The 25087-nt window shown below is 43.7% G+C and overlaps 1 protein-coding gene across 9 annotated transcripts in view; it reads left to right on the plus strand.

Annotated features, from left to right (window-relative positions):
• The window catches only part of ncalda (neurocalcin delta a), a 119543-nt gene that overhangs the window by 29290 nt on the left and 65166 nt on the right, over positions 1–25087 (plus strand). For 3 of the 9 annotated variants that reach the window (XM_080738087.1, XM_080738091.1, XM_080738092.1), the window contains 2 exons: positions 3997–4064; positions 22628–22712. The exons of 2 other annotated variants lie outside the window; for them this stretch is intronic. The gene's annotated coding sequence lies outside the window, so the exon portion shown is untranslated. Of the gene's footprint in view, positions 1–3996; positions 4065–22392; positions 22713–25087 lie in introns of those variants that run through there. 4 more of the 9 variants (XM_080738088.1, XM_080738089.1, XM_080738090.1 and 1 more) reach the window with 4 other exon arrangements.

The raw sequence follows: 25087 nt of genomic DNA on the forward strand, positions 1-25087 counted from the left end.
TCATGAGGCAACCAAAAGGCTATCTGTCTTTCCCTGTCTGTCTGTCTGTCTGTCTGTCTGTCTGTCTGACTCTCACTCTACCTACTCTAATGTACAGTACTAGAGGTTCGCGGCCCTTCGGGCCGCTCACATCTAGAGTCCACGCCCGCTTTTTTTTTTTTTTTTTTATAAAAAAAAATGTAAAAAAAAAAAAAAATTTAAAAAAAAAATTTTGAAAAAAAAAAATTTTTTTTGTGAAAAAAATAAAAAGTTTTTTGAATAAAAAAAAGTTTTGGCCTAATTGTGTTATTATTGTTACTGTAATAGGCCTGCCAATGTTTTATTTTCATTATTTCAATGTTTTCATTTTAGCAACACTAGATGTGAGTGGCCCGAAGGGCCGCGAACTTCTTGTAAGATACAGGCTCTCGGCTAGCTAGCTACAGGCTCTCGGCTAGCTAGCCCAGTAACAGTGGATTCTAGTTTGTTAATTCCAGAAGAAAAGCTTGGTTGCTGGTTGGCTATTTCATCTTCCCCCCTGGACCCCCTGGACCCAGGGTATGGTATATAGCTGCATACCCCTGCCATACCCAAGTGACGCCCCTGATCCTAGCGATTGAGACTCTCTCTCTCTCTCTCTCTCTCTCTCTCTCTCTCTCTCTCTCTCTCTCTCTCTCTCTCCCCCTGTGCAGCGCCCCCCCCCCTTCCCTCTTGTAACCGGAGACTCTCTCTCTCTCTCTCTCTCTCTCTCTCTTGCTCTCTAGCGAATGAGCGGACGGCATAGGGTTGTGGGCGGTATTCCTTACGCTCTTCTCCCTACAAAGTACGTTCTTCTCCCTACCGTTGAGTCGAAGTAGAGTTGGAGTGGATGTCAGAGTGGGCGTGGACGGGCTTGGAAGTGGGATGCGGCAATAAGCCCATTGTAAATATAAGATAAATGGGCTGTGCCTGTTGCGTGATTGCAATAATCACCTCTTATACATAGCTTTGAGATGAAGTCATGGAATCAATTATGACAGATTGACACATTGAAAAGTTTCTTTTGGCTGTCCGAAACTGTACCGAGAAAGAATTCAGAAGGATTTAGGACAAACATCTGGGTCATTATTGTTTCTCTAATCTCTAGGTTCAGAAATGGTTTGTGAAACATGTGCGTGTGGGTCGTTCATGACCCTATATGAAAAATATTCCTGAGCTAAACCAGATTTCACAGTGTGTGTTTCGGGGATGTCAGCAGATTTAGACCAGTGTTATTTTAATGCATTTTGATGGATTTGTTGTTATCTGTCTTGCAAAGTCCTGCTTTCCATTACACCAAGCAGCTCTCTTCCCTCCTTTGTTTCTAGTTCTATAGTTGAGCTGAGATCAAGGTTAGGATTGTCCAGGATTGTCTGTTTTCATGTATTATTAACAGTAAACTGTACTCACCTTTTCCTGAGTTGGTCAAAACTAAACAAAATAAAGACTACACAGCAACCATAATATCAGACTTTATCCCTCACTCAAATCACACCAGATAGAAACCAGATTGAATACCTCTGAGAGGCAGTCTACTAGGGCTGGGAAATGTAGCAATGTTATATTGATATCATGATATGACACTAGATATCATATCACATGAGATTTTGGATAGTTTGTCTTTTCCTGGTTTTAATTACTTATAATACACACACACACACAACATATATGAATACCTTTCTGTGAACTGTGATGACATCATCAGAAAAAGAGACGCCATTAAATGGACCAGTCCGTAATGCAAAGGCTAGTTTTCCAATGACATTACCCCACGTTAGAGGTCTTCGGACCTGCCCGAGATCCGAAATTACCCGCGATCCGACCCGCCCCGAGCCGGGTAACGGGGCCATTTCCGAGCATTTACCACGGGGCGGGCCGGGGCCGGGGCCGTCTGCCCCGGTTCCCGGGTATCTGATTGTGAAATCGCCGGTTCCTCTTACCCGAGTGGAGACGAGTCAGCCGAGATTGAATGAAAGAACGCATCAACTGCACTAAATAGATCACGCCACAAGATGGCACTAAACGATGCAGCATGTAATCTGATGCATTAGTTGTGACAAGTTGTTAAGAACTCACTCAGTCACAAGACGACACTGCATGGGGCAGTTGGATTGTTATTATTATCATCAAAGATTGTTGATATTAACGTAACGTTTTGGTTAAGGGTTTACAATGGAGTCATTGCGTGTTGTCATGCTCTGCAAAGCATAATTGGAAACTCAAAGCAGAAGGATATAATGAACAACACATGCGACAGAAAATGATAGCGTTAGCATTGGCTAGCCAAAGAAGAAGGAATAGACTAAAGAAAACATGGATTTATTTGTATTTACAAATGTCCGCATTGATTGACTTACTGGTCTGGGAAAAGATCATGTTGTGACGAGAGACAGCACCGCTGACAGCAACAGCTGCAACCATTACCATGGCGACGTTTAGGTAAGAAAGACGTCACGTCTCATACAACTCTTAATATAATAACATTGGCATTCTTTCATTTCGCCACAGGTTCGGGTCTCGGGCCTCTCGTTCTGCTCGGGTATCGGATCTAATTTTTCTAATAACAGGCGGGGCCGTTCGGACCGGGTCTGTCACGTTTCGGGGCTGGTCGGGTAACGGTTCTCAAATTCCAAATTATAGACGGGGCCAAATGGGTCCGGTTCCATTTTCCCCGGGTCCATTTGGGTTCGGGTAGTTAGAATTGGACCCGTGAAGACCTCTACCCCACGTCTCTGCTGTACTCAGTGATTTGTGACACGGTTAAATTGTAGCTGTCTACTAGTAAAAGATGGACTTCTGGTAAATAGGCCAAGTGGGCTTAGTGTTTTGAAGTAAACTATGGAAAGGGTGCGTGAGTGAATGGTGTTGGGTCTTTAACCTTTCCAAAGGCTGTCTTCAGTTTTAAATATGCTGTCTGCTGGGCTGTTCGGCCAAATGCCTCTGTCAGAGAGCTAAAGAGCCATAGATTTACCCTTGTTGTTATTACATTCCTTTCTCTATTATCTGATTAAATCCAAATTGCCACTCATGACAAAATACCCACTTCTGTATTTCCTTCCCTTTATCTTCATCTCTGACTCTATCCCTGTCTCATGCACACATTTACTTGTGCACGCACACACGCACGCATGCACCCGCACGCACGCACTCTTTGCAGGTTGCACAAAATACAGTTCTTTGTCAGATAGAGGTCCGAAAAGGCTGTCAGGCCTCTGCTGTGGTTGAAGAAAAGGACTTGGCCACCTGCAGTCTGGAACCAGGCCAGGGGATTTATACCAACAACATGGAGAGACATGGAAGTTATGAAGTGGAAGGAGATGCAGGGGACACGGATAAAGAGGAAGAATGAAAGAGAGAATTCTTGAAAAGGCATAGACTATAAAGCATGGCGGGATGGAGAGGACAGAAAACATGGATGCTGTGGGCACCTGTTGATATAGAAGCTAGTAAGGGGTTGTTTGTGTGTGTGTGTGTGTGTGTGTGTGTGTGTGTGTGTGTGTGTGTGTGTGTGTGTGTGTGTGTGTGTGTGTGTGTGTGTGTGTGTGTGTGTGTGTGTGTGTGTGTGTGTGTGTGTGTGTGTGTGTGTGTGTGTGTGTGTGTGTACGTGCGTATGAAAGAGAAAGCGTGGGAGAAGTACAGGAGAGCAGCACAGCAAAAAACATGGCACATGATGAGGGTGCGTCGTTGCGTATCCTGTTTTGTGAACTGCCATGGCTTCAGAGCGTCAGTTCCAGGTCACGCAACTTGGTTCACTATCAGCATTATATGTCCTGAAAAGGCCTCTGCTACTGTAGTTGCTTGTTCTCCTTGTATGTATAGTATGCTGGAAACCCAGTCAACATCCTATGCCATTCGCTCTAAATCTCTTTTCACCAGCAGGTTAGTTATTAGCTGTGAGGTGGCTTAAATTAGCTAGCCAGACACTTTGCTAGGTCTTGCATAAAACAAGTATACATTTGTAGATATATTTGAATTCATGTTAATTTGATGTTTTCTCAGGTCTGACTGGCGTGTGGTCTGAGAAGCAGAAGTGTTAACTGGGAGGAACACAGCTGTTCACCTAACAGGTACCAAAACCATTTTCTATTGGGCAGCACAGATTAGTAACACCCCATCTTCATTTGAAAGAGAAGAGCATGAAAGTCCTTGGTTACACTAACCTTGTTCTTGTTCCCTTTTGTTGTTATTGTGAGTAAAAAAAAAAAAGAAAATATATATATATATATATTTATTTATTTATTTTGGCCAAAAGAGGAGTAGAATGACACCACCACCAGCCTGTTTAGTGCAGCTTTGCCACTGAACATCACATTGTTATTTTTACTAGCCCTTATCCGTTCAAAGATATGAGCTCCAAAATGATGTGCAGTGTGTGGGTTATGGGATGTGCACTGTGCATACAGTATATGAGGGATGGAAAGTAACTTTAACTGGTGCTTGCATGATAATATGTAGGAGCATCAATGTAATAAATACCCGTTTCGTTTAATGACACACACACACACACACACACACACACACACACACAGAGAGAGCTGGTTAAACATGTTGCCTCATGCTAGATGCAGAATAGATTAGCCTCAAGCTAGATGCAGAATAGATAGTAGATACACCATAAAAATGCTAATATACAGCATATGATTTGTGAAAGTGACAAACGGGCTTCACAGTTATGTTAGGTGTGTTCATATGCTAATGGTGATGCGATTTCAGATCAATTGCTCCAGCCACTGAGGAGAAACGCTGTTTCAAACAGACAGACAGACAGACAGACAGACAGACAGACAGACAGACAGACAGACAGACAGACAGACAGACAGACAGACAGACAGACAGACAGACAGACAGACAGACAGACAGACAGACAGACAGACAGACAGACAGACAGACAGACAGACAGACAGACAGACAGACAGACAGACAGACAGACAGACAGACAGACAGACAGACAGACAGACAGACAGACAGACAGACAGACAGACAGACAGACAGACAGACACTCACTCACTCACTCACTCACTCAGACATTCGCAAAATTATAGTATAGATGGATTAATTTACTGCACACATTAACTTACTATCAAAAGTCTTGTTAGGTAGCTTGGTCTTTAAAGATTATGATGAGAAAAATGGAAGAAAAGGAAATGATGCTGTTCAACCATGAAAAACAATTTACAACTCAGAGTTCTTTAAAAGCGGAACTGTAATAATTTTGTTATACACAAAGGATTCCTTCATTGCCTAGCTACTCCATCATTACAGTGCATGCTATGTACACAATATATGGCCCTGCTAGCCTAGCGGTACACTGCAGTACACTGCTAGTAGGCGTGACCACTGGCCAGTGGGACGAGAGTAAAGAAAATTTAAACAACTGCTTGTCACAGCTCTGTCTGTGTGATGTGAATGACCCACATGTATAATTCACTGATTCATTTTTAACCTTCATTCCAATTTACCTAATCTTGTTAACTTCTTTGCCACTGAACCTCACGTTGTTATTTGTATGGATTAATTTACTGCACACATTAACTTAATATCAATAGCTGAAGATTGGACAGGTAGGCCTCAAACTGGACAAGATCACTTCCATCCTCACTTACCTTTTTGCCAGATAATCAAGTAGAACCAGACATTGGCTCGTTTAATTTGAAATAACTTTCATAATTGCAGAGCTTGGTATAATGGGGACATTTTAATCTGCAAGGACATTATGCAGCTCAGTCATGAAAAACACATTAAAACTCAAAACATGATGAGCATGACAATATAGCCCTCCAGGAGGTTTTCACTTGAATATTACAAAATATGTGAATGTGAATACATCCCTATGTCGGCATCCATCCATCCATCTTCAACCACTTATCCGGAATCGGGTCGCAGGGGTAACAGTTCCAACTGAAACTTCCAGATTTCCTTATCCCGAGCAACTTCCTCCACTCCCTAAGGGAGTATACCAAGGCGTTCCCAAGCCAGTTTGGAGATGTAATCCTTCCACCTGGTCTTTGGTCTGCCACGGGGTCTCCTACCAGCGGGACGTGCATCGAGGACCCTCCTAGGAAGGCGCTCGGGGGGCATCCGTACTAGATGCCCGAACCACCTAAGCTGACTCGTTTCCAAGTGTAGGAGCAGCGGTTCTACTCCAAGTCTCTCTCGGGTGACTGAACTTCTCACCCTATCTCTAAGGGAGATACCAGCCACCCATCTGAGGAAACCCATTTCGGCCACTTGCACCCACAACTTTATACTTTCATTCATGACCCACACTTCATGACCATAGGTGAGAGTAGGAACGAAGATTGCTCGGTAGACAGAGAGCTTTGCCTTCTGGCTCAACTCTTTTTTTCTTCACAACAGACAGTGCAATTTAGCGACTGGAAAACCGCTCCTGCTGCTCCGATTCTCCGGCTGATCTCCTTCTTCATGAATATAATAACAAAGATACAGTATGTGTATTGATGCTAGGTAGCTCACCAGTTTGTACAACTAACTTGTTGTGGACTCACCCTCCAAAAACAGAAACACTACTTGATATGAACAATTAAAGGCCCACTTCACCTCTGGGACAACCCTATCTTATTTTATTATTTTGCATCATATGATCATATGATGCAAAATGCATCACTAGTACATGCTGAAATACTAAAATATCTCAAAAAACAGATTGATCACAAAAAATAACTCAGGATTGTGTTGATCGTGTCCCAAACAAGAATAAAATAAGATAGGGTTGTCCCAGAGGTGAAGTGGCCCTTTAAAGACATTGGGAGGTCTAGAAGAGCTAATACTTCTATTATATTGTAAATAAACCTGGTTGTCCCAAGTCCCAACCTGTTGTGTATACTAGATTAATTATTTATGGCCTCTAGTTTGAGGGCGGTAGTGTTTATGTTTATCGGCAGTGACATTAATTGGTTTAGAAGTTTGACACAGCACCGCAATTGTTACAGCTGCCAGTAAGCAGCAATCTCAATGACACACTATGCCGAAATCCCCGGTGGTCCAATGGTATCAAGAAGTCAAGTGGATAGTGAAGAGTGGAAAAATGCAGGATAAACTATAAACTAATTTATAATTTCAAGGCTACTACACTATATGCCATGTCTTTGGAAACAGCTTTCTGATGCAGGTAGTTCTTCTGACCAAGCAATTGGTTGAAAAAGGCTCTCCAGCCGTGCTGAGCATGAGGTCACACCCAACCATTAATAGAGGATTTGAGAACGGATTAATCAGAAAGTTCACAAATGTAGTAGCTAAATCTGTCCGATGACTCAGTCATCAAATTATTGGCTTATAAAAATGCAACAAAAACTAAAACAATCTCCATGAATTGAAGTAATAAATTGGCCTCCTGTGTTAACTGTACATACCGGTAGCTAAATAAGATGGGGTGGGTCTACCTGTATTTTAACATCAGTTATTATGGTGGTACTTGGAGAGACATATTTTCTGAGGAGGTACTTGGCGTAAAAAGGTTGAAAACCGCTGCTTCAAGTTATTTACTTTATCTTTTTAATGTTATATTGTCATTCAAATCTTAGTGTTTTTTGAGGGGGCCCACCAGTGGGTCTTGACCCACAGATAGAGAACCACTGATGTAAATGTTGAACAGTTAAGCTGTGTGTGTACACTATGCACGTGTTGTCGCTGTCGCTCAGTGTGGTTTCCCATGACTCTGAGCTGGGGAAAGCTCTGTGTAGTTATCACCCAGTTCCCAGGCCCCCAGATCCACCAAACACAGGATGCTGCTCACACGTGCGTGCGTGCGTGCGTGCGTGCGTGCGTGTGTGTGTGTGCAGCTTGGCAATTAGTGGATATGGATGTCTAAAGAATCTACACCACTTCATATGCACATGCTCCCTTTAATTTCTCTCACTCACACACACACACACAGGCCCGCCGGGCTCTCTGGCTGAGAGACAGCTGCAGCTTTTCCAGTCAAGAGGCCCTCTACAGTACATAATACAGAATGGTATTCCCCCCACCCACACACTCGTGTATGTTACGGTCTTGCAGTGGAGTCTTTGAACTCTTTACATGACATCAGCTCATCTGGTCAAGCTCCTGTTCATTGTGTTTAACATCCATGGAACTCCAATCAGTGAGGTTTTGAAATGGTCATTAGCAGGATATTACTTTATCTGTCTGTTTGTGTCCCTTTTATGGCCATATATGGCCAACTAGGCATGCCCAATTATATGGACATATCGGACCAGATAGGCGGTTCTGGTCAACCGCCTATCCGACTGATCCAACGCCGAGCACTGTACTCACTTGGTTCCTCAGTGACACACACACACCGAGTTTAAGGCAGCCAGTTGAACAGTTCTCGAGATACTACAGGCGTGCAGACACGCATATCAGAATTCCTAATGTGTTATTAGATAATACTATTCTTTTGCATTATATTGTCTGTATTGCATTATCATTGTTTATTATTTTACTGTAAATGGTAAATGGTGCATTTATATAGCGCTTTTATCCAAGGCGCTTTACATAGATTGTACATTACATTCACCCATTCACACACCGATGGAGGAGGAAACCATGCAAGGCACCAACCTGCTCACCGGGAGCAACTAGGGGTTCAGAGTCTTGCTCAAGGACTCTTCAACATTAATTCAGGGGGAGCCCGGATTCGAACTGGGAACCCTTCGGGAACCCTTTGTGCTCTAATGTCAGTTTCTCTACCCCTGAGCTATGCCGCCCCACTGTACAACTGCATGTGTGATTTAGGGCTGTCTTCGACACAGGATTTATGAAGTCGATTCGAGTCGCGGGGGTTAATCCGACGCGTCGACGAATCGTTTTATAGTCTACTTTGTGTAAAAAAAAAAAGAAAAAAAAAGTGTTGCTTTAAACCACGTCAACATAATAGAATAATACATTAAGAGATGAATTGAATACACAGTGTTTTCGGTGATATCGGTGCGCGAGCACAAATGTTATCTGCATAGCAGTGTACAATCATAGAGTTATAACACACCGTTAAAACAAATAAAACATCTCCGCTGTTTCAACTCTGCCCCGTCTCTCTGCACTGTCTGCAGCGTGCAGTAGAGATGAGACATTCGCGAACGATTCCGCTCTCTTGAACGGCTCTTTTAAATGAACGATGGGATCCAGTCCGCAGTCGCGGGACACAGAGCACTGACAGAGTAATGAGTCAGTGTCGAGAACGGATTCCTTTCAGAAACTGATCATAAAAAGGTGGAGGCACAGCTCCCGCTTGAGCCAGGAGTGTGGACATGTATGTCATGGACGCAAACACAGCGAAACACAATCATTCATCATGGATTACAACACTGGAACAATTCAGAAGCACTTTAATTAGAAAATGTAACTTGTAGCCTACACTTGTGTATGTTAATTTGACTTCAGAAGATTGTTTACTACTTCGTGGACGCGCGTTTGTGCTGTGGCAGGTTATTTAATATGGGATTTTGACAGCGTGCTTCCTCCTCTTAACGGAACACTGTCCCGGCTCTGAATGTTTTAACGAAGCGGCGGTTCTGAACCGTTCTGGCCGTTCCGTCTCACTTTCAACCCGACGCTGGTTTGAGACAATAAATAACTGTTCGCCAATTGCTGCTTCTCATTGGAAGTACATGACACCACACCAGTCCAGCAGTGCACCGCAGTACTGGCAGTAGTAGGCTATAACTGGTGATATAAAAAAATATATATTTTCGCTTCGACTCAAACAATTGGCGTCGATTCCCGGGGCTTAAAACGACGCGTCGATTCGTCGATTTTTAGAAGACACCCCTAGTGTGATTACATCATTACAAGCCTCGTCTTTAACATATTGAAACCGGGAAAGCATCTGCTTCATTTTAGATTTTAAACGTTGGCTATTCAAAAATAGCAGATATACGCTACAAGCTCACAGGCCCGGACTGCTGGCCTAGCATTCCGGGCACATAGGCTCCAATGTAGCCTGACAGCACGTTGCGGGTTCGAGTCCCGATGCCGATGGCCTTTGCTGCGCGTCACTTCCCTCTCTCAGCCCCATTTCCTGTCTTAACTTCACTTCACTATCAATACAGGCATAAAAAGCCCAACAAATACAACTTAAAAAACATATACAAGCTCACAGTGTGTCACTAAATGCCGCACTACGAGCTTGTACATCTGCTAAAAAAAATGTAAATCTTGAAAGTGTGAGAACTAGGCCTACTGATCTAGAAGGTATTTGTAGAATAGGCCTCAGGTCTTAATCATAACGTTTCCATTTGTCAAGGACGTTGAATAGAGATCTTATGTGTCAGAGCTGACGTGTCTTTAGTCTCAAGATTCGGTAAATATTTGAAGATGACCCTTTTGAGATGGAAGTGAAACTGTTACATCATACTTTCCACCGTGCATTGTTTTATCCACCGTTTACAAATACAAATGTAACGGAGGTGATCCGAACCTCCCCACCCGGCTTCGAACCCGGGTCTCCCGCGTGAAAGTCCAATATCTTAACCATTACTCCAAAGGGATATCCCTATGGAATGAGGGCAGATACTAGACTTTTGAGGCTTCAGGCTGGGGCTGCGACTCTCTCCGCCACACTCACCCCCCTTTGACCTCCTCCTACAGGGAAGCCCGGATCCAGGTCACGGCACCAATGCAACGGAGGTGATCCGAACCTCCCCACCCGGCTTCGAACCCGGGTCTCCCGCGTGAAAGTCCAATATCTTAACCATTACTCGAAAGGGATATCCCTATGGAATGAGGGCAGATACTAGACTTTTGAGGCTTCAGGCTGGGGCTGCGACTCTCTCCGCCACACAAACACCACCATAACGAGGCTTTGCACAAGATTCAGTATGCGAGAACATTTTCATAGCTAAGATCCTCCAGTTGTAGCCTTACTAAACACATGTAACATCAAACTCAGCTTTTCAATCCACTACTTAAATTAGTCTGGCTACTTGTCTTAGAGCACCTGCTGGGTGCCAGAGTAATCAGTGACAGTAATTTCGCCACAAGTTGTGAAGTGCCTGACTCACAGGACATATGTAATAGTTAAAAATAAAAGTGCAATGTCTGGCTCCCCTGCGGTCCATATTCCACTTGTCCAGTCTGCATCTATGTATCCATATTATTACCCACCATGGCAATAGGCCGTCATCAATTTGCCGTGACAACACTTCTATTCCTGTATGTACTGTACATTACTCATGCAAAGCAGACAGCAGGCGTGTGTGTGTGTGTGTGTGTGTGTGTGTGTGTGTGTGTGTGTGTGTGTGTGTGTGTGTGTGTGTGTGTGTGTGTGTGTGTGTGTGTGTGTGTGTGTGTGTGTGTGTGTGTGTGTGTGTGTGTGTGTGTGTGTGTGTGTGTGTGTGTGTGTGTGTGTGTGTGTGTGTGCGTGCGTATGTACGTACAACACACACACACACACACACACACACACACACACACACACACACACACACACACACACACACACACACACATTTGTGTGGAAGCAATATAGAGGAGAGAATGACTCATAAAGGAGGAGGTGACAAGTCTTTTTTTGTGCCTGTATCAATCTGCTGCTTTCTGATAAGGCAGGCCCAGATTGTGGACCATGGTTAATCCTCTCTCTGTATCGGACCTGCTGGCTGCCGTTAAGAATAATAGGGGGAGATTGGTCATCAGACCTTGGGTTCTGTTTATAGCTTCTGAATCATCGAGGATGTTAAGACACCTGTCAGATAGATTGTATAACACACCTTTCCATTATCCCCATTTCCTCATCTTCACACAGAGACATTTCCCAAATAAAATGCAGCTATACAGGAAAATTGGATTCTGAAGAGATACGTATTGGTCGGAGATTGGATTGGAGAGAGATTATAGCCACATTTGTCTAGCTAACTACCGTATACAGTTACAGTACTGGACAGCTTTGGAAGTTGTGGAATCAGTCAGAAGGTTTGGATCATACATTAATGTGACATTCTTCAGACAATTCACCAATGGATAGGGGTGCAATGATACCACATTACCCAAGTATGATTTGACCTGCGGCCCCCCACTGGCCTATGAGGCATCTAGCTTTTTATGTCTGAGTCAACTCATGAGGGGGCGCCCGCTGCGGGTTCGAGTCCAGATCCCGACGGCCTTTGCTACATGTCACTCCCCATCTCTCTCTCCATGTTTTATGTCGACCTACTGTACTATCATTAACTCATTGAGTGCCAGCGCCCTCTAGGGGCCATAGAATGCCAGCGCATCTCTCATAGGCGAGCGCTTTAGCTTCCAGGACCTCACCTTCCAGGACCTCACGTGCTCACGTTCATGCACGTCATGGAAATGTCCCGGATGATAATGCTAACAGAATGGCTATTCCCATTTTGTCATCTAAAAGATCATTTTTGGGCGATTTCGCCGTAAATAAACCTTGCGCCGCTTCCCTAAAGACACAATCCAGAGATATAAGCCTTCAAAGATGTGGTCTTTCATTGGATTAGGCGGAGATTGGCGATTTCGTTCGCAAATAACGTCCGGCCGGGACGTTGCTAGCTTTCGGCTAGTAGCTAGAAAAATCAGGCCAGGCTTCAGAAGGCCTCTTATCATTTTATTCCATTTCATTAAATATCCCGGACTAGTTCGGGATAGGCACCCTGGAATACGTCGCGCCGCCTACAATGAACATTGGGTGAACATTGGGGGGGGTCTAAACTTTATTTTAAACCATTTTCAATGGAATAAATCGTCGGAGCATCTAGCGTCTCTCGTTGGTGAGCGCTGGGCGAGCCGGGACCACCCACGTTGCTCCAAGCAGCTCGGGGTAAGTAAAATAGCAAATAAAAAATTGTTTTTGATCCCGAATATCCCGAACTAGTTCGGGATAGGCACTGTATGAGTTAAAGACAAACCCCCCCAGAAAAAAGAAAAAGAGTCAACGCATGAGGCACATCCTTGCGTCCTCCTTTTCTGTATTAGTATTAGTACCTCAATCAAAGCACTTGTGTCGTTCATTGCACCACCATGGCCCTGTGTCTTCGAGCGAGGAGGCAGGTATGGGGGAAGAGTTATGGGGGAATAAATGAGGGGAAAAAGCAAGCAGCAGGTGTGGGGATGGGCGGGGAAACCACATGAGGGGAACAAGCTGAGGTGGCAAGGAATGTGAAAGTATCTGAATCTGAAAAGAAAGGAGACTCAGGTGATTGAGAACAACGGAGCGAAAGTCTGAGTTTGACTGAAAAGTAGTTAGAAATGAGAAACAAAGAAAAAGAGAGAAAGATATGTGGCTGGAGAGCAGAGACAGATCAAACGTGACATCACCAGTTTGTACCACTAACTTGTTTTTGCACCTGCTCCCTACCGTTGAGGGGAACAAGCTGAATAAGATGAAAGATTAATAATAAAAGATGAATAATACGATTCGGTGTTGTGGCAGTTATTTGATCTGAGTTATTGTGGGTTACAATTGTGGTTACCCTAATCCCTGAGAACACATAAATGACAGTGTACTGTATATACACATGTTTATTGTTGCTTTAGGTGGGGGTTGGTATTTACTGTAAGGCTGGGGACTTATGTGATTGCAACCATGGTACGCCATGGCTTTGACTTTTTAGCTGTTATTATTACTGAGAAAGAAGTGACTCACTCTTGTTTTCACACGTCAACTTTTATTTTCAAATTTTCTGCTGCCAAAATGTGTCAACGTACCATTTGCCAGAAATGCTTCAGACAAAATATGACATTCATCACTTCCACAAAAAAAAAAAACGTTCATCCACCCCTGACGTCAGCATACAGCTAGCTCAATATCAATGCCATTGTGCTCCCTCAGAATATCAAGTTACTAACTCTCCCATTCTGTCACTGTCTCTTGCTTGGTTCAATACAAGAGTGCCAGACAGTATATGTATACAATACAGTACGCAATAAACATGCATGTACTGTATACTGTATGCAGTGTTGCAGTGCTGATTCAATGTTTGGGGGTGCACGGTTTTCATGACATCGGGCTGGCGTCGCTTAACACCTACTATACAGGTCTATTGATATGCATACAGGCTTGTTTCTTTGTTAAAACACCCTGTTATGACACTAAAGCGTTGTTGAGGTGTGAACTTGGGGGGTTCTGGCATCAGTGCGTGTCCGTTTGCGTGAGAGGCTTGACCCCTGCTCAGAAAAGATATGGGGCGGTGGGGGAGCGCGCCCCCGGGACTATTCAACACTGACTGTACTGTATGTATGAGCATTTCTCTGTGTATGTACATGTGAATCTGTGCCAGGTAGCCTCCATCCATCTCTCCCCTTCTTCTCTCCTGGTGGTGCATTCTACTCGTCCTCCCTCTAACTGTGATTTATTCGCATTCTGCTCAACTCACACACACACAGCACATGACTCAGTAATACATACACAAATTATGTAGTTGGCTGTCTTTTCCACTAACAGGTGGTACATTACCATGTTATAATTAAGATCCACGAGGAGGTGCAAGTACAGTCTGTGATAGTACTGTGTACTATCACAGACTGTACTTTCACCTCAATTATAAGTTATCCTTTTGAGGGGGTTAGGCGGATCCACTGTTTGTTTTTGTTGGCAGGTATTTTAGTCTATGTGCTCTATTTTCGTCCATGCCTTACCCCTTATCCCTAAACGTTTTTTCAGTTTTACTATATTGAAAAACATTTTGGAATATTTCAAATAGCTGATCTAAAAGCTCACAAGGTCTCAATGTAGATCGGCTATTTTAAGTATTTTGAAATGTTTTTCAAAATCGTAAAAAAGGGCAACGAAGTTTAGGGATAAGGGGTATGAACGAAAATATAGCTACCGTATATGCATTAATCTCAGTTATACAATATAACTTAAAGAGGAGCACTGGAAAAATGTGGAGATCTGTGCTTGGAAGAGCACTGCTTCTAGTTACACTCTCAGCTACTAACACTCATAATTTTACAGTGCAGTGGTCGGGAGGACATTTCTGCATGTAGACCTGTGGTGGTTGAATTTGGGAATTTTCTCATCTCGCTGTCACATTTCACTCTGTCTCTTTGTGTCTCTTTCTCTCTTTGTCTGTCTCTTTTACAGTAGTTATATTATGCTAAGAGGGGTGGGTTGTTGCTGAATATAATAATAATCACTGCATATTAAGTATTTAAATAACATTTAGAATGAATAATAGTTCAGCATTATTGCAAGTATGTGAAACACAACATGTGTGCAAGTTGTCCTGTAGAAAGTATTACAGTTACACTGACATAAGACAATCTAAGCTATTTTACTGTGTGTTGGTCTTAATTCTCTAAAACTCAGAAGGAACATTAATTTCAGCTGCTGCTTTGTGTAGTATACTCTCTGGATATGTGTGCATGCATACAGTTAGATAATATACAGTTTGTTGCTGTTTTGACACTTCTGGCTCTTTTCTTGAGTATAAAACTATTAATGTTGCAGTAAGTTCAATATTTACCTTCAAAATATGAATGCCTGCACATCGTTTCCCTTTCAAAGGGATAACTTCTGAAATATATTTCCTTTGGAAAGGGAACTTGTTTTCACTTCCACAGTTTTTTTTTCTTTTCTTTTTTCTACTTTTGTTTGACAATCCAAGTCCACGCTGTTGCTTCCTGAGTCCTCTGAAGGAAGGAATTCCCTCCAGTGGCTGTTGTACCTCCTCCTACATCCTAGAACACACACAAACATCCTTACACACACACACACACACACACACACACACACACACACACACACACACACACACACACACACACACACACACACACACACACACACACACACACACACACAAACAGGCAAGCAGCCACCTCCCATACAGTGGCAGCTAATCCCAGGGCTCAGGCTTTTAGTCTAAATAATTTACCCATCTACCCATCTGACAATCAGACTCTCGTTTCTTTTCCTTGCATCATCTCAGCTCTGTCATTTCTTCACTGAGCTGTCCCTGGCCTCTTAAGTAAGTAAAAGTAAAAGTTTAAAAGTATTGGTGTCAAAATGTACTTAAAGTACCAAAAGTAAAAGTAGGCCTACTCATTGTGCAGAATGTCCCATTTCAAGTTATCAGATATATAAAATCTTTTGAAAATAGCAGATCTTACATTCTGAGCTTGTAGATCAGCTATTTTCAAATGGCCAAAATGTATATATGGCTGAAGTGTTTAATGTATGTTTTGTAATAATAATCTACAAAGTAGTAGCCTAAAGTTTTGAAATAAATGGAGTGGAGTAAAAGTACAATATTTGGTTCTGAGATGAGTAGAAGTAAAAGTATTGTAAATTGGAATTACTCAAGTAAAGTACATATAACTCAAAAGTGTACAGTACTTAAGTAAAAGTACTTTGTTACTTTACACCAGTGCATCTGTCAGAACAGCCTACTACATGCTTCAGTTATTGCGGCCACTGCCAAGACTACGGTACTTGCAATTTGACTCAGCCAGACAATTTTTAACAGATTTTTAAAATAGAAAATTGTCCATATTCCTTCGAATGTCTGCTTTTATTGTCTCCCAATAAATATATACATCAATTTCACGCTAAATCGCGACTTTGCACCAGAAGAGGGTTGAACATTCTGGGGTTAATTTGGTTAACGTTTCATCTCTCTTCTGCAGTTGTGTAAGTCTTCTTTTAGCTATGGTCATTTTCTAATCCCTTTCAATGAACTGGGTTTTTGGTCAGCAATGCTTTCTCTTCTAGTGGTCATGTCTTGGCTCTGCCTCTTCTCTTTTCTCTCAATCTCCTTCTCTTTAGTTTGTTCTCTGTTCTGCCTCTCCCACTCTCTCTGTCTCCCTTCCCCCCACCTATGCCAGGCCAAGCCGTGCATACTCATACACACCGTAGTCTATAGGGTGGGGGTGACCTTGCCCTCGCTCCCACCGCCCCCCACCCCACCCTGTCCAGCTCTGCTCTGGGCCCCACTCTGATCTATTCATCCGGCCAGCAGATGTTATTCACATGTTTTTGATAAGACCAGAGTTGTCCACACAGTTTGAGAAAAGTGGGGGATGGGATAAAGAGTGTGGTTAGCTGGCCCCAAAATTGTAACCCCTTTTCTATTGTGATTTAAGAGCCCTGCCCCAGAAAATTGGGACCCCACACTACACAGCATTATCATTACCCAAATGTTGTGTTTTAAACATACTGCTTATAGAAATCTGAGGCGTGCGCCTATTACTGTACTTATGTCTAATGATTTGTCTTTAAATAGCTTTTCACAGCTTCTAGTTGCTCAACCAAACTTTTTCTCAGAATGACAAAGTTGTATAAATCTGACCTATGATTTCATTTGATAGTCCCAGCTCCAAAGTCTTTGTATAGAGATGACAGAATCATGCTCTGCTTCAAACATTTAAGCATTTGACATGTACTTTACCACTGCTACCTGAAAAGGCTCTGTAGCAACACTGCAGCACCATGGCTTTTTTTTTATTTATTTTTGCTCATGAGTGATCAGCGCTACCTACCCAGCTTTATTGTGGAACAAGTCACCTCACGGCACTTGCGTATTTTCGGTTCTATTTCTCTCAATTTGTTTTTAATAAAGTGAAATACTTGAAAGTCTTGACATCGTGTAAATTGTGTTGTCTGTCTCTGTTACTGAAATTTAAATAATTGCACTGAAACGGCACCATATTGCCACATTTCAAATGAGGAGAGCGGCATTCTTATTGTACATTTCCAAGTATTCTTCCAATCTCATACACTCGTACTGCTCTTTTATAGAAACTAGACCTTACCCGTTTGAAGATATGTGCTCCAATATATGTGCAGAGTGTGGGTTATGGAGAAATTAACTGTAACTGGTGCGTGTGTGAGAATATGTGGGAGCATCATAATGTAAGGAGCAACCCATGGAGGAGTGTATATTTTTTGATGGATACAAATAATTTAACAGCTAAATTAGGTGAATAGAAGTATGGGGATGTATGCGCTTGCCATACCCGTCGGAAGATAAGACACACATCAAATGCACCCGGTGCATTAGTGACCCGTGCATGCAGGCAAACCACATATATGAGAGAGAGAGAGAGAGAGAGAGAGAGAGAGAGAGAGAGAGAGAGAGAGAGAGAGACACTGCAACATTCCTAACTGTGAGATTGGTGTGTGTTAGACTTCAGTCCGCACGTCACCACCCCCTGTTGGTGGGTGGTTTGTAGTGGAAAAGCATTTACTGACTGACTGAGTGACTGACCTCCTACTGACTGACCCGCAAAATTATAGTATAGATGTGTTGAATTGCTCATTAGGCCCCATTGAAAATAATCTCCATTCCACACTGTGGAATGTCCCTAAAATTTAGACTACAATTCTCAGGGTTTAAGTAACCAGCTGCCTGTGTTGAATTGAGCTTCTCTGTAAAAGGTCATGAATGGTAGTGAAAACAAACCCAATGTAAAGAGAAGCACATGCTTATTTATGGTTTATGGGATATTTCACTTTCAAAAAAACGTTTGGTAATTTTATCGTCTAATCAGGCTTTTATGAACACCCTAAACAGTTTTTAATTTGCTTGATTCAATATTTAGATATTTGATGTAAATGTTACCAGGCCCTCCAGGCCCAGGGCCTCTCCCCATACACACCCATTGTAACTTCAAACATATCCATGATAGATTCATTAAAAACACCCATTATTTTTTCTGGTGACTCATAATAACCTCCTAATACGTGAGCAGTGTTTTTTCATTCATTTTTAATAATTATTTTTTGTATTTAATTTTTTCCATTTTCCCAAAGAATTATTAAAAATAAATGAAAAGGGTTATTGAAAAACCACGGCTGCTCACGTATTAGGAGGGTAGTATAAGTCACCAGAAAAAATAATGGGTGTTTTTAATGAATCTATCATCTATCTATAAATGCGAGAAGTCTCTGCGTGTGTGTGTGTTTGTAATCCGCGTATCTCGAGAACCGTTCGTCCCACCGGCTTCAGATTCGGCACGCGCGTTCCCCGCCGCGGCACGGAGTGCAGTGCCGGGTCTCGACCCGACCCGACGCGCGGTTTTCCCAAACCGGCGCGAAACGTTCGGAATCTCCTTATGCGGGGTTGATTGTTGACATCAGGCTGTTTCTGAGGAAATCGGCGAAAGCTCTGACTCATTGTGACATCACTTCATAAAAGGCTCTGACATCACGTACGCCACATGAGTCAACAAAAAATCTCTGTGAGTGTGTATGTATGTAGGTAATCCACGTATCTCGAGAACCGTTCGTCCCACGGGCACGCGCGTTCTCCATATGGGCATAAAATGAATGCCCCCATATGAGAACCGTTCGTCCCACGGGCACGCGCGTTCCGTCCCACGGGCACGCGCGTTCTCCATATATGGGCATAAAATGAATGCCCCCATATATGGGCATAAAATGGATAAAGGGACACAGACAGACAGATTCAGAGATCTCCGAGAACCGTTCGTCCCACGGGCACGCGCGTTCCGTCCCACGGGCACGCGCGTTCTCCATATATGGGCATAAAATGAATGCCCCCATATATGGCCACGGCACGGAGTGCAGTGCCGGGTCTCGACCCGACCCGACGCGCGGTTTTCCCAAACCGGCGCGAAACGTTCGGAATCTCCTTATGCGGGGTTGATTGTTGACATCAGGCTGTTTCTGAGGAAATCGGCGAAAGCTCTGACTCATTGTGACATCACTTCATAAAAGGCTCTGACATCACGTACGCCACATGAGTCAACAAAAAATCTCTGTGAGTGTGTATGTATGTAGGTAATCCACGTATCTCGAGAACCGTTCATCCCACGGGCACGCGCGTTCTCCATATGGGCATAAAATGAATGCCCCCATATGAGAACCGTTCGTCCCACGGGCACGCGCGTTCCGTCCCACGGGCACGCGCGTTCTCCATATATGGGCATAAAATGAATGCCCCCATATATGGGCATAAAATGGATAAAGGGACACAGACAGACAGATTCAGAGATCTCCGAGAACCGCTCGTCCCACGGGCACGCGCGTTCCGTCCCACGGGCACGCGCGTTCTCCATATATGGGCATAAAATGAATGCCCCCATATATGGGCATAAAATGGATAAAGGGACACAGACAGACAGATTCAGAGATCTCCATATATGGGCGTGAAATGGACGCAAATAGACAGATATCTCCATATATGGGCATATATGGGCAGACGTACGCCACATGAGTCAACAAAAAATCTCTGTGAGTGTGTATGTATGTAGGTAATCCGCGTATCTCGAGAACCGTTCGTCCCACGGGCACGCGCGTTCTCCATATATGGGCATAAAATGAATGCCCCCATATGAGAACCGTTCGTCCCACGGGCACGCGCGTTCTCCATATATGGGCATAAAATGAATGCCCCCATATATGGGCATAAAATGGATAAAGGGACACAGACAGACAGATTCAGAGATCTCATACGGCATAAAGGGACACAGACAGACACACAGACAGACGGATACAGAGATCTCCATAAATGGGCATAAAATGGACGCAAATGGCATATATGGGCATAAAATTTACGCAGAATCACAAAGATCTCCATATACGGGCATAAAGGGACACAGACAGACAGATTCAGAGATCTCCATATATGGGCGTGAAATGGACGCAAATAGACAGATATCTCCATATATGGGCATATATGGGCATAAAATGGACCCAGAACTATATCTGCAGTGATCTCCATATATGGACATAAAATGGACGCTGACAGACAGACAGATAACAGATATCTCCATATATGGGCATAAATGGACACAGGCAAACAGATGGTCAAAACGGGTCCTATGACAACAGGTATAATGGGGTTTGCATTAAAGGGCGGGGCATTCATTCCCTATTTACGTTGTTCCGAGTTGGCCAGGTCGCCGACTAGACGCTGGGCCGCCCAAAGGGCGGCCCAGCTTCTAGTGGTTAAAATGAAGTTTGAAGTTACAATGGGTGTGTATGGGGAGAGAGGCACATAAGCTGTTTCCCTGTTGAAAGTGGAATATCCCTTAAAAGCCTTTAAGCCCCTTTTCCACTGGCCCAACACCACACCACACCACACCACACCACACCACACCACACCACTCCACACCACACTGCCCACTTGTGCCAGGTTTTCCACTACAAGGACCTGGGTAGAGTGGTGTGAAAGTAGTACTAAACGTGGTACTAAAATCACACCCGTGTGAACTGAGCGGTGGTTTATCTCCCCCCGCCCCCCCCCCCCCCCCCTGTGTGTGTGTGTGTGTGTGTGTGTGTGTGTGTGTGTGTGTGTGTGTGTGTGTGTGTGCGTGTGTGTGTGTGCCTGGCCTGGCCTGGCCTGAAAACAGCGCCCCTCCCTTAACATATGTGGTCATAAAAGGTACTACACCACTTGAGGCTACATACAGACCCACCCACATACATACATACATACAAACAAACAAACAAACAAACAAACATACATACCTACACACACGGCCACGCTATGGAGACGGTGTGACCACCGCTCAAAAAGTATCCAATCTAGAGTAGGTCTGAGCTAGGCCAAACAGGGCCAAACACTTCATAATGACTTCACTGACTTTTCATTTAGACCACCAGGATATAGTTGTAATACATGATAATAGATTCTATTATGTTATAACCACTGTTATAATCTATTATAGTGTATTATAATTATCATAGTAATACATCAATACTTTATAGTGTGTTATAATCACAGTTATAATCCATTATAGTGTATTATAATGTAGGATGGTTGTAATACAAATTTATATTGTATTATAATCACAGTTAAAAGGATCAATGTGTTTCTTACCGATAGGACTACTTTTGTGTAATGGAAAATGTAGATATTTTTATGTGGTGTGGTGTGGTGTGGTGTGGTGTGGTGTAGTGTGGTGTGGGGTGGTGCTAAAGCTGCAGTCGAAAAGGGGCTTATTTATGTGGAGTATGTCACAAGTGCATTCCTATTTGACGAGATGTATTTCTGACAACTGGGAATACATCACTCTTCTCCCTTTCTGTCTCGGTTTCTCTCTCTTTCTTTCTCTCCCCTTTTCTAGATGTGTGAGCGCGCAACTCTGAACTAGTCTTTTACCAGCTTTCTGTATGGTACAACAGTATAAGTAGCATGGTCTGTGTGTGTGTGTATGTCAAATGACCTATTGAAATCATTTCAGCACAGTGTGCTTGTTACCATGGTAACATGGGCTTCTCTCTCTCTCTCTCTCTCTCTCTCTCTCTCTCTCTCTCTCTCTCTCTCTCTCTCTCTCTCTCTCTCTTCTCTCTCTCTCTCTCTCTATGTGACTCTTGTCTGTGTGTGTGTGTTCCCTCCCCTTTCATTTCCCCACCACACCAGAGCGTGGTCATGTGACCATGCTGACGTCAGGCTGGGGAGGCAGTATGAGTTGAGTTTGTTACTCAGCAGCTGTGAGCTTCTAGCAAACCTCCTTGTTGGCCACCAGTCACTGGGAGTCAGTCGCTAGCTAGCTGTATCTCGGTCACTCTGTCACTCTGTCACTCAGTCAGTCAGTCAATCTACCTTGCTCTCCTCTTCTTTTTCTCTTTCTGTGCTTTCCCCTTTTCTCTCTCTTTTTCTCTTTTCCCTTTATCTTTTTTCGCTTTCTCAATATCTCTCTCCCCCTCTCTCCCTCTCTCTATTTCCCCCCTCTCTCCCTCTCTCTCCCTCGCCTGTTGCTTCTTCCTCAGCTGCAGCAGCTGGCCAACCTAGTTTTGAGAGAAAGTGCTGGGGAATGGACTGCTGAAAGGCTCAATACATTTACTACCAAAAGAGGTAAGCCCTTGCTGTACGTGTTCTCATTGTGTGTGTGCATTCATTTTGTGTGTGTGTGTGTGTGTGTGTGTGTGTGTGTGTGTGTGTGTGTGTGTGTGTGTGTGTGTGTGTGTGTGTGTGCGTGTGCGCGTGCATGCATGTGTGGTTGCTTCTAGAGAGAAGGTGGTCGGGGCGACTGGACAGTGTGTTACAGCTGAAGGCTTGTTGCCTTCCTTTTTGCATTGTTTTGAGAGCTGCGTACTCGAACAGAAGGGAAGTTGAAGTAGTATTTGAGAATGCATTCCAAGGCAGCAGTGTGAGTGAGTGAGTGAGTGAGTGAGTGAGCATGCACTGTGTGCTGCGTACACTCCTGATACACCCTGTATAACGGTTGACTTTCTGTGGCTTTGCTGGACCACTGAGAAATAGCGTTCACACTGGCAGATACAAAGATTCACCATTCTTTTTCAATGGAAGCGACATGACGATACATCCAATGTTTGTAGCTGCTACAAAAACTACAACAGCTACAAAAGGTTGAGCTGGTTTCAACTTGGTTTCAAAGATACAATGCTATTAATATGCTTTCAGGTCCCATCTCCTAATTTTTTCTCAGTATTTTGCTCTTCTCTCCTTCCTCTCTGTTTCTCCCCCTTGTTCACTCTCTGTCTGTATTTCCCATGTTCTGTCAGACAGATGTGTCTTACAGACCCCAGAAGGAGTGCGTGTGCAGATATCACTATGAGTGTACAACGTGTTATGTTGTGGGAAGTGATCAGCGGCTCCACATGGCTTTGCCACCCCCCCCCCCCCCCCCTTCCCTCCGAAAAGTGTTGCCAACGTTAGATCCGGTAGTGGGCTGGAGCTGGCAGGCTCTGTTTAACAGAGAGAGCGAGGGAGTTTGGGGGTGTAACGAGGGGGGGAGCAAGCAGATGCCACAGCTGCCATTGGGACCTCTCAGAGGGGGGTGGCTCACAACAGACATAAAGGGGGTGGGGGTATGTGGGGTGCATCTACGTGCTTATGTATGCGTAGGGACGTGCAGAGAATGTTACAGAGGCAGATGCCTGAAGAAGGTCTATGACCAAAAGCTTGCACTTTGCCTAAACTGAAAATAAAGTACTTGATTTTGCACAGTTTTGAGTGTGCGGAGGCTCCCATTTTTCATTCAGATGGGCAGGGACTGATATTTCTAAAAAGGGCCTTTTGGTGGGAAATATTCAAAATATCAGACCTCCAAGCTCACAACGCGTCGCGCTGAGCTTGGAGGTCGGCTATTTTCAGTACTTGATACCACACTGAACTAAGCATAATCAAGATGTGGCAATTTCTACACAGAGAGGGCAATTCTTTCAACATAAGATGCTGCATTCAAGTTCAGGAGAGTTTGGCAATTCTCTTGAATGCTGCCTGAAAGATGGCATTTACATTTCTTTCACCATAGTAAAAACTGCATTCATGGTCTGGAGAGGGCACTTTTTACAGATGGATAAAAGGACAGGGGCTCATGCCCCTTTGATGTCTATCTGTGCACGTGCCTGTGTATGCGTGTCTGCGCTGCTTATGTGTCTGTTTCTGAGTGCATGAGAGAGAGAGAGAGGGGGGGGGGGGGTGTTCTTTTAGGGGTGTGGGTGGTGTGGGAAGAGTTGGGCTAAGTCTGATGTAAGCCACCCCCTCCCCAGCTCCGTGCATGCCTGAGACAAAAGCATGCCAGCCAGCCAGGCAGCCAGCCCACAAGTATCCCAAACGGCATGGACGGCAGGGGAAACGTAGCAAGCAGTCAAGCGGTCCCTGGGGACCAAAGATAACAAGGGGTGGTTTGAATATCGGAAGATACTCTGTTCTCTTTCTTTTGCTCTTTCCATCTCTTTTTCTCTCTCTCTCTCTTTTGCCTCTAATATCTAGAATTTATATTTTCCTCTCATGAAGTCCCTCCCCTGCCTGATCTTCCTGCTTTTAACTTAGTAGAGACAAGAAATAAGTCCCAGGTCTTCCTTGTGGTATCTCATGCATCCTAATTGTAAGTTTAGACTAGATCCACAGCTTTGACATACATACATAACTACATACTTACTGTACATACATACATACATACATACATACATACATACATAAATACTGTACATACATACTTACACATAGAGCTTTCCAAGCATTGCTTGCATCATCTACATTAATGTTGGTAGTTACAGGCGTGTGTATTAGACTTTAATTCAAAGCCAGTTTAGATTAAGAAACTGCTACCAAACTTTTGTGTGCTGTGTGAGAGGAACACGCATGCACGCGCGCGCACACACACACACACACACACACACACACATACACACATACACATACACATACACACATACACATACACATACACATACACATACACATACACATACACATACACA

The sequence above is a fragment of the Nannobrachium achirus genome (genome assembly GCF_963921795.1).
Source record: "Nannobrachium achirus genome assembly, chromosome: 2".
NCBI lineage: Eukaryota > Metazoa > Chordata > Actinopteri > Myctophiformes > Myctophidae > Nannobrachium > Nannobrachium achirus.